This window comes from Lathyrus oleraceus, chromosome 2, assembly GCF_024323335.1.
Source record: "Lathyrus oleraceus cultivar Zhongwan6 chromosome 2, CAAS_Psat_ZW6_1.0, whole genome shotgun sequence".
NCBI lineage: Eukaryota > Viridiplantae > Streptophyta > Magnoliopsida > Fabales > Fabaceae > Lathyrus > Lathyrus oleraceus.
Window position 1 is genome coordinate 63,310,098 of NC_066580.1, and position 9,363 is coordinate 63,319,460.

Genomic DNA, 9,363 nt, shown 5'->3' on the forward strand with positions numbered 1-9,363 from the left:
GTCACAACAGCTACGGTAGCTGGATGGGTAATAATTAAGTTGTTGATCTTCTGAGTAAGTGCGTCGACCTTAGCACTTACATGATCTAAGCCATTAACTTCGAACATGACTCCCTTTTGTTGTGTTTTCTCTACTTGATCACGTTCGGTCCCCTATTGATAATGGTTATGGGCTATGTTTTTGATAAGCTAGTAAGCTTCATTGAAGGTTTTTTCCCTTAAGTCTCTACCAGCTGCAACGTCTATGGTCATTCTTGTGTTGTAAAGCATACCATTATGGAAGGTATGTATGATAAGCCATTTCTCTAGACCGTGATGAGGACATAATCCCATCATGTCTTTATATTGTTCCCATGCTTAAAAGAGTGATTCCCCTCCGGTTTGTCTAAACATAGTTATATGATTTCTTAGCATTGTTGTTTTTCTTGGTGGGAAGTATCTGGCTAAGAATGCCTTCTTGAGTTCGTTCCAACTAGTGATGGAGTTTACAGGTAGAGACTATAGCCATGCTCTAGCTCTATCTCTTAGGGAGAAAGGAAATAAACATAATAGAATGGCTTCTGGATCAATGTCATTACTCTTTAACGTGTTTGTATAGTGTATAAGCACGGACAGATGAAGATTTGGGTCCTCGATGGGATTTTCAGAGAACTGGTTCTGTTGCACTATTTACACGAGAGAAGGTTTCAATTCGAAAGTGTTTGCCTGGATTGCAGGTGAAATAATGCTTGAGTGTGGCTCGTCCTCGGGTGGAACAACGTAATCCTTAAGAGGACGATTATCGGGTTCAACCATAGGGATGAATATGACTCTAAGTTCTTGTAATCGGGGTTTGATGAAGGAAACACTCGATTTTGTTAATAGGTTGTTCTAACTCGTCTCCATTTAAGCGAGGGTTGGGAATACGACCGAGAGAAAAGGAAAATAAGATCACATTAGTCTATGTAATGCTACAACAGAATCACAATATTGATTGTTGGTCCCCGACAACGGCACCAACAACTTTGTAAGTATCCCGCAAGTGCATTGAAAAATCATTTATAATATAAAAAACATTGAACTCGCCGAGATCAATGTCAACATACCATTATCTATTGTCGCTTTGTAAATCTAAGGCTATCGGTCAAAGTTTTGTTTGAAAATGAATTAAAATAAATGGTTTATGAATTAATAGAAACGGAGACCAGAATGTAATTTTAGAGTATCTTTGGGACTCGGATAAAATTCAGCACTTCACTTTATTTTAAAAATCACTTTCGGAAGAATTATTAATTTAAAAATACTGATCATTTTTGCACAACCCATATTGAATTTAGGAACCATAATTTCCTGCTGTCGCACGTTACAAGTTACAATTCTGAAAACTTTTTTGAAAATCAATAGTCCTTAATTAAATGATAAAGAAATTTCGTTGTTTTTAAAAATTAAAAATCCGAACTTTAACGATAGGATACCGCTTTCACACTATCGCGCTGAAATCAATATCTAAATATTGTTCACTTTCACTCAAAAAATTTAACTTTTGAAACAAAATTCAGAACCAAAAAATTATTTTATTAAAAAAGTTCACTGCTAATAATTTTATCGAGTCTCATCAGAACGACGATCCTCACATCCCAGACTCTAAAAACTTAGTCAAACATATCTAATTTGATTAAACTCATGTAGTTATTCTGCATAACAATTAAACTAGACATGAACAATGATTTAATAATAAAAATGTGATGTTGATGGTAACTATATATATTACGATCCTCACATCCCAGACTCTAAGAGCTTAGTCAAACATATCTAATTTGATTAAACTCTTATTCTACATAACAATTAAACTAGACATGAACAATGATTTAATAATAAAAATGTGATGTTAATGGTATATATATATATATATATATATATATATATATATATATATATATATATATATATATATATATATATATATATATATATATATATATATATTTGTGTGTGAGTGTGTGTGAACGTGAATCAGCAGTGAATATTAGTATGAGTGCAGCAGCAATCTAACATATAAAATAGTAATAGCAATAAAGTTAAGGGACAAAAATTAAATGTGCTGAAAGTAAATAACTGCAAAATCTAATACGGCAAGAATTCTGAAATAAGTTCTAAGAAAAATATTCCGGCAGGGTTACAATACGAATGATTCAAATTTCTTCGGTGAAACTTCTGATTCTAACTCTAAAGTGAATCCATTCCTCAGTGTGAGAAATAGCTGCTTTATAAAATTACTTTTCTGCCTAACAGTTACTCTAGAAAAACATGGATCATGAAAAGCTGAAAACTCAACCTATTTATAGAGCTAAAACCGATGTCAAGAGTGTTGAAATTGTGTTGGAAGAGTGGGAGAAAAACTGTTGAAGTGGGACAAAATTGAGTCCAATTAGTTGCTATCATTTTGGGCACGAAGTTCATGGCGGACGCCATGGCCTCATGACGAATGTCATGATTATAAATGTTGTAGAACATGAATTTAGGTCTATGGCAAATGTCATGGCTTCATGGAGAATGCCATGAGTTTAAAATTGATGTTCCCACGTCATGGCAAGCGCCATGGTGAATACCATGAGTTCATAATCTTTGTATTTTCTTCGTTTTAAGTCATTTTTGTCTCGTTTTCTCGCACAAATGCTGATATCTGGAAAATACCTGAAATAAATACAATATACCAGCATAAGACAATAAAAAGGAGACTAAATAAGCTAAAATGTCATGTGCATCGAGTCAGAAACGTGATGTGTTTAGTGGTTACCAGGCCGCTGACAAAGAAGGGAGTTGTTCAATCAACATTTTACTATGCCAATCACTCGGACAAGAAATCTGTGGGATCAAGTTGGATTTCCATATACGAAGACTTGGAGAAGAATTATTGTGGATAGTAAGGTTATTGGATCATGATATTTGGGGATCTTATTTTTGTTAGCAATTGGAGTGTTTGCATCAATAGAGGGAATTATTGGGTGATGTTTCATTGTAATTAAAATGATTGTATTAAACTTTTCAAAATAGTGGAATATCATGATTATTTTTTATGGTTCTTTAATACCATTGGAGAGTGGAGTAGGAAAAGCGAGAACGAACGTCGAACCACTATATATCTTCGTGTATCTTTTCCTTATTCCCTTACCTCTTTTAATTTTCCAACATTCATTTAATATTTGTTATTGCATTATTGCATTATTGCATTGATTGTATGTCATTTAGGTTATATTATTCTCATAAATATTTAATGTGTAATCTTAGGTATGTGATGCATCAATCTTGTTGGATCATCATAAGTTCAATCATGTCTTGAATGAATAACTATTTAAAGTATTTTTAAATCTCTTTGTTTTAAAGCGGCTTTGGTTATCTTGTAACTGATTTGCATTAGAATTAATCAAGTCCTTAGTAATATCTTATAATATTTCAATTGGTTTAATTTATTGAGATGATTCCAAGCTCTCTTAGTGTTGTGTTTTGCATCCACGTTTCTTAAAATATTTGATTTTTTTATGGGGCCTAAAATATTTTTTAAATAGTCTTTTTGGGGATAGGTCTATTCAACCCTCCTTCTAGAACTCTTTGTGTCCATATTCTCACCCAAAAATTGGTATAAAATTGGGGCTTTTGATCAAAGTCTTGCGACTCCAATAGTGGAGGATATGGTTCTATCGAACCTATAAGAGTTTTTCTATCAGTTTGAAAGTTTATGCAATTCAATAAATTCCAATTATTTTAGAATGATTTCCTAATTTATGATCATTCATTGCATTCAATACATAGATTAACTTAAAGTAAATCATTACTAGTTATTCTTCAAACATTAATTGTATTTAAGATATTCTCTAAGCTTTTATTCATCCATGAATGAACTGACAATATTTTGAGGTATGTTCAGTGTAACCAGAAACCTGACACTATGTCTTAAAATTTGTTTTTAATTGATCCTAATTAAATATGGACATGCATTCACACAATCACATGCTTGAAGTTTTTGAGAAATAGAAGAAAGAAATAAAAAGCATCTTCAAGTGGAATGTTCTTCCAAGGTTATCATAAAAAGAAGATGAAGACATTTTATGACTATTGGCAATGTTCTCTGAAGTTTTAACAATCACAAAATATTCAAGAGTAGAAATGTGTTCCTTGAAGTTCTAATAATGATCAAAGAGGTGAATCAATTATTTAAGATTGATAAGATATGTCAATCAATGATAATCATATCATCTGTCGTTCATGTTCATTCGAAGCCTTATGAAGTAGAGTCTGGTATTATTCTTCAAAAGTGAAATAGGATTTGTATCCGATTAAGTAATATGATTGATAATATTTTACCTTATGATATTCTTGTTGTTAATTACAGATTGTTTTTATATGCAGCAAGTTGAGCCTAGATTGTCTAAATTGGTATGATTGTTTCAACCCTCCTTTAATATGATAATCATTTGCGTGCTAGGTGTGTTATATGTTTGAAATGTGTATGTGTATGTGATATGTTTGTGCATCTCATGCCTTAATCATGCAACCATTCAATGCATAGGTTTAAATTTTATTTCGTCTGTTCATTGCATCTATATGCATCTTTCATCCATTCATGCATCACCATTTATCTGTTTAATTAAAATCATTTTTGAATTCACATTAAAAATTATTTATCATTAACATCATCATTTAAACTTTAATTTCATTAAAAAAAATTCATGCATTAACTTTTTCTTTAAAAGTTTTTCATTAATTTTTTTTTTAATTTGACTACTTTATTCGAATCACTTTTTAAACCTGATTCGAATCAGAAGTCTAGGTGTTGGTGAGTTTTGGGGATGTGTAAATTCATTCGAGTCAGACATTATATTTTATTCAAATCAAAGTTCTTTTTTCTCAAAATAAAAACTAGTGATTAGAATCACATTTAACACTTGATTCAAATCTTAGACCTAAAAGTCACGCTACTTTCTTTTTTAAAAATTGTTCAAATTTTTAAATTCATTTCATTTCAACTCCATTTCAAAAACCTTCCATTCCTCTCAAAACCAATGTTCATGAAAAACCTCTGCATTCATGAATCATCAACACATTTATCATCAATCATCATCTCTCTTCATCACATTCATCATCAAAACTCATTAGCCTCCACCATCATGTCTTTAAGCTTTCCCATAAAAGGATTTGTCAAAAAAGTAAAAGGGCAAGAGACAAGTTTCATCATCAAGCCATTCTCATCCACATATTCTAAATAAGCTAAGAAGCAAAGTTCAAACAAGCAAAGAAACTTTTGATGCCAAAATAGGAGTAAATATACAAGTATTTAAGCATCTGAAACATGACAGTTATTATCTTGCTTAAATTCTGAAGAATTATATATGTGCTTTAAATGTTTAAATTTAATTAGCCTGGATATGACTTGGGAGGATCACACAAACCTAACCCTATAGACTGTTAGACTCAGGGGGAGCTTACAAACCTCAGACCCTAAAGTCAACTAGTTAATTAAATTATCAACCATTGTTCTTAAATAATTATGTTTGTCATTATAAAAAACGGGGAGATTGCTGGAATAAAATTGGGTTATCCCACGTCCCTTAAGTTTTGATGATAACAAAATATTTTTAAAAAATTGGGCATACTAATGTATGTTCAAGTGTGTAGGACCATAGACTTAAATTTCATATAGAATCCAAGTATTGGTTCTGACTATGAACATTCAATTAGGAACTTGAAGATCAAAGTCGGATTGATCAAAAGCTACAAAGCAGACTCTAAATAAGTCATCTTCTAAAGAGATCAACGTCTGAATGTCAGGTCTGAAGGAGTCAGCCTATGAAGATTAGACTTTGGAGAAGTCTACTTCTGGTGATCAAAACCTGAGTCAGCCAAAGCGGAAGGACCAAGGTAACACTGATAAGTCACTGTTTATCTTTGAACATACTTTGTCACATGAAAATCTAAGCTCTATTTTTTTATAGAGTATGTTGGGATACAACTGCTAACAGTTTGGTAAAACATTCCAACGTCTCTTTTGAAGCTTCTCAAAGGTCTCTATTGTTCTGCATCTTTACCGACTCTTTTTATTCTCTATTTAAGGAGCTAAAAAACTTGAGAAAAATATGGGCAATGAACACCAATTGACATCAAAAGAGAAGTTACTCTGTCAAAACAAAGCACAAGCAAAACTTAGGATTTCCTATTCTTCTATATCTTAGAAATTCTTAAGTCTTAAAAGAGTTTATTTGTTGTGTATTTTTTATACATCTCTGGTTGTATATCAGGTGTATTTTCCCAAAAATCATTTATCAGCTAAGTAGATTATAAGAAGTCTCTTACTAAGTGTTTGAGCATTGGAAGTCTCTTGCTTGTGTGCTTAAGCAAATAAGTATCTTGCTTGTGTGCTTGAGGAAATGAAGTCTCTTACTTTAGTGCTTGAGAAAATGAAGTCTCTTGTTTGTATACTTGAGCATAAAAGTCTCTTACTTGTGTGTTTTAGCAAAGGAAATCTCTTGCTTTTATGCTTGAGCAAATTGTAATCTTGTGTGATTATAGTGGAAATCTCTTGTAAGTACAAGGGGAATGGACTACTCTCAAGTTGTAAGAGAATCCAGGATAACTCTATGTTGTTCTTCTTTCTTGTATTTCATATCCACTTCCTACCTCTGACTAAATCAAAATCTATAACCTTGTGTTTAGAATCTAACTTAAGAGTTTAAAAAGAAAGAAATAGAAAACACAATTCAATTATGTTTTTCTCACCCTTACACACAAAGTACAATATAAAGAGCACCATGTCATAGTTGGTCAGTGTCATACCCCAATTTTTTCGGGCATTTTAAATTCATCTACTACAAGTCCATTTGTCCAATTTTACATTTTTAGCCATATGCATTTTTATCATCAAATAAAATCACCATAATTATTCATATATGTATATATAGTAAAAAAGTCAACATAAAGTCAATATTTTACATGTTGAAGAAATTGACTAAAATTATATTTTTTTATTGTGCATTTTGAAAAATAAATTCAAGATCATTTGATTTATCATCAAAATATTCATTTGAATTTTATTAATCATTTTCACGCATCATAAAAAAAAAATCAATGTTTCTAGAAAATCCAAAATGTCTCTCATTTATTACATCATTATTCCATGCATGTATTACATAATTATTTCATGTATATATTAAATCATTATTCACTATTTAATTAAATAAGTTTCTAGAAGACGCTCACACTCTTTGCATAATTCATAAACTACCATTTTTAGAGTCTATAAATAAAATCATTCTCATTCACAAATCTCACCATCAATCATTCACAAAAACTAAACCAAAACTCTCTTCATTTTTTTTTCATTTTCTTTCAAGTCATTTCTTTCTTTTTATTAAATAGGTAGGCTCTTATGCTTGTTCTTTATTTAATTATGTTGCATTTTTACTCTTGTTTTATTTATTTAGCACCTTAATCGTCACCATTTTATATGAAAACTCAATTGATTTTAAATCAAGAGTTGAAAAGTGTTCTTGAACCTCCATAAGCAAAAGTGATTTGTTGTTGTTTAAATAGATCTTATGTTTGTTCTTTATTTAATTCTATTGTATTTTTACTTTTGCTTTATTTATTTAGTACCTTAATCATCATCATTTTGTATGGAAACTCAATTGATTTCAAAATCAAGAGTTGAAAAGTGTTCTTGAACCTCCATAAGCAAAAGTGATTTGTTGTTGTTTAAATAGATCTTATGTTTGTTCTTTATTTAATTCTATTGTATTTTTACTTTTGCTTTATTTATTTAGTACCGTAATCATCATCATTTTGTATGGAAACTCAATTGATTTCAAAATCAAGAGTTGAAAAGTGTTCTTGAACCTCCATAAGCAAAAGCAATTTGTTGTTGTATAATAAATCTTATTCTTGTTCTTTATTTAATTCTATTGTATTTTTACTTTTGCTTTATTTATTTAGTACCTTAATAATCACCATTTTGTATGAAAACTCAATTATTTCAAAAGCAAGAATTTAAAGTATTCTTGAACCTCCATAAACAAAAATGGTCAAATATAAATTTGATGTTTGTTTTATATAAATAATGTATCCAATAACTTTCCAACATCACTCTGAGCATGAATCTATAGTTCGTTTGTCATGAGGGTGTATAAAAATGACAAATCAAGCAAATATATGCTACTGCATTTTGTTGATTTTCGATTTTTTTGTTGTTTATTTTCTGATTTTATATATACTATTATGTTTGTGAGATCGAGTAGATAGATCTTAATTATTTATTTGTTCAATTTCGTGAAAATTTGAGAAAATTATGGTGTGTTTACGTTTTTGTTGGAACTATTTTTCTTCCATTTTTGTTGTTATGGGAATAGTAATCAAACATGGGGTTGTGGAAGATGTAGTCTTCCCACATCCCTTGATTGCTCAGCACACCCCTATGGGGCCCCCTAGCTACACCCTCAATTTTCAGTTTGTTTTTTTCTTTTGTATATTTGTTTTATTTATTATTTTCTTATTATTGATTTATCTATTTATTTTTGTTCTTTCTTTTATTTTCTTTGTTTTTTTTAATTCTTTTACCTCTTGTGTTGATAGTGTGCCCCATCCCTTTTATTATTTTTATTATCTTTTTTATTGCTTTATTTTTTAGTTTATTTTATTGTATTTTTAGTTAATTCATAATTGTTAATTCAAAAAGATAAAATGTCTATTAAAATTAACATTTCAAAAATACTAAAATCAAATGTGCTTGATCAACATCAAGTACATTTTTCAAAATCATTTCCAAATCCCTTTTTATTTTAAACTCAAATTCAAAACCTCGATTCAACGTCGAGTATTTTATTAAATCAAAACTAAAACACTTTAATTATACTTGAATGTTATTTAGAAATGAAAACGGGGAATGGTTTCGAGCCTTTGACTCCTCTCCTCAATTGTTTCAGTACGAGTTCTCTTTCTCGATTAGTCAAACAATGGCCATTTCTCTTAAAAACTTCTAAACCAATTAAACCAAATCATTTTCATAATAAACTAAACGAAAACAGAGATGGTTTAGAGCCTTCGATTCCTCTCCTCAAATACTTGGATACGAGTTGCCCTACTCGATTATTCGAGTATTCATTGTTTATCTAAAAAATATCAACCATACATAAACCCATTTTTATAACAAATTAGATGAAAAAGAGGATGGTGTCGAGCTTTCATTTCCTCTTCCTGAATACTTGAATATGAGTTGCCTTACTCGACCATTGGAATATTCGTCATCCATTTAAAACACCTTAATATTATCAAATCCTTTTGCAATTAAAGATGAAAAGGGAGATGGTCTTGAGCCTTCGATTCCTCTCCTCGATTATTT

General features: G+C 30.5%; 1 non-coding gene across 1 annotated transcript; it reads left to right on the top strand.

The window, feature by feature from the left end:
- Positions 1 to 306: 306 nt before the first annotated feature.
- LOC127124213 (small nucleolar RNA R71) lies at positions 307 to 413 on the top strand. Its single transcript, XR_007803837.1, has one exon. It is a non-coding gene; the product is annotated as a small nucleolar RNA R71 (small nucleolar RNA).
- Positions 414 to 9,363: the final 8,950 nt, after the last annotated feature.